The sequence below is a fragment of the Otolemur garnettii genome, unplaced genomic scaffold (genome assembly GCF_000181295.1).
Source record: "Otolemur garnettii isolate 467f Iridium unplaced genomic scaffold, OtoGar3 scaffold00104, whole genome shotgun sequence".
Taxonomy (NCBI): domain Eukaryota; kingdom Metazoa; phylum Chordata; class Mammalia; order Primates; family Galagidae; genus Otolemur; species Otolemur garnettii.
This window is the reverse complement of record NW_003852499.1, coordinates 756,413-757,849: the sequence shown is the minus strand read 5'-3', so window position 1 is coordinate 757,849 and position 1,437 is coordinate 756,413.

The window sequence follows — 1,437 nt, the reverse complement described above, 5'->3', positions numbered from 1 at the left end:
GTCATTGTTGTTTGGCGGGTCCGGGCTGGGGATTTGAACCCGCCACCTTAGGTGTACGTGGCTGGCGCCTTAGCCGGTTGAGCTATAGGCGCTGAGCCAGAATTTTTTTTTTTTCTTGCAGTTTTTGGCCGAGGCTGGGTTTGAACCCGCCACCTCCAGCATATGGGGTCGGCACGCTACTCCTTTGAGCCACAGGTGCTACCTCAGAATATTTTTTTTTTTTTTTGCTCCAATTCTTCACCCACCCCACCTCAGTCCCAATTCTAAGTTCTTTTGGAACTTGGTTCAAACCAGATGGTTTTCATAGTACCTTCTACTACAAGAGAGAGATAAGTTTTAATTTTAAGTATTTCCTCAGGAACAGTATCTAAACAAATTTTTAAAAATAACTTAAAAATTTTTTCAACCACATGATTTGACGTGGCCAACGGAATAACGAAGAAATATAGCAGTGGATCAGTTTTGGCCCTAGGCTTTAAGAACTCTGGTTTATTTCCACTTGCCCTCTGACATATCTGCTTTGCCAGAGTTAAGAGCTTTCTTTAACTGTTGCAATTTTTGCCTGGCCTTCAAACCTCAGGGAGAAGCCTAGCTCTGTTAGAGCTGTAGCTTGAAGCAGAACCCAGCCCAGACTGGATCTACTGACCCCTCAGCCCACTTATAGACAAGTCCAATCAATACAGGCGGAAAGGGAGATTTATATGCCTTCTGTTTTACAATTACAATGTAAGTACAATATTACATTTTTCAGTCATCCTCATAATACATTTAGGTAAAAGAGACACAACCACTTCACATAAACTTTATTTTTAAACAGTCTTACTTTGTCGCCCCTGGTAGAGTGCTGTGGTGTCATAGCTCACAGCAACCTCAAACTCCTGGGCTTGAGCAATCCTCTTGCCTCAGCCTCCCAACTAGCTGGGACTACAGACACCCAACACAAGGCCTGGCTACTTTTTAGAGGCAGAGTCTCACCTAGGCTGGTCTTGAACTCCTGAGCTCTAGCAATCCACCCACTTTGGCCTCCCAGAGTGCTAGGATACAAGGGTGAGCCCCTGTACCTGGCTTCAAAGGCACTCATGTTCTCCCAGCTTATTTATAGCTCTCATTAGGGCTTCACCAGTAGGGTTTGGAACCACAATGGATGGGACTCCTGTGACAAGAAGTCTCAGAAACATCATTTCCCACCTCCTGACTATTCCACATACCCACGTGCATATGGCTGTGGGTCTCCAACTGGGCAGCAGGCCAAGGGACCTAGTTTTTATTTTTATTTATTTTTGAGACACAGTCTCACTATGTTGCCCTGGGTCGCATGCCCTGGTATCACAGCTCACAGCAACCTCAAACTCTTGGGCTTAAGTGATTCTCTTGGCTTGGTGCCTGTGGCTCAAGTGGCAAAGTTAGCCACTTGAGCCACATACACTTAAGGTGGCG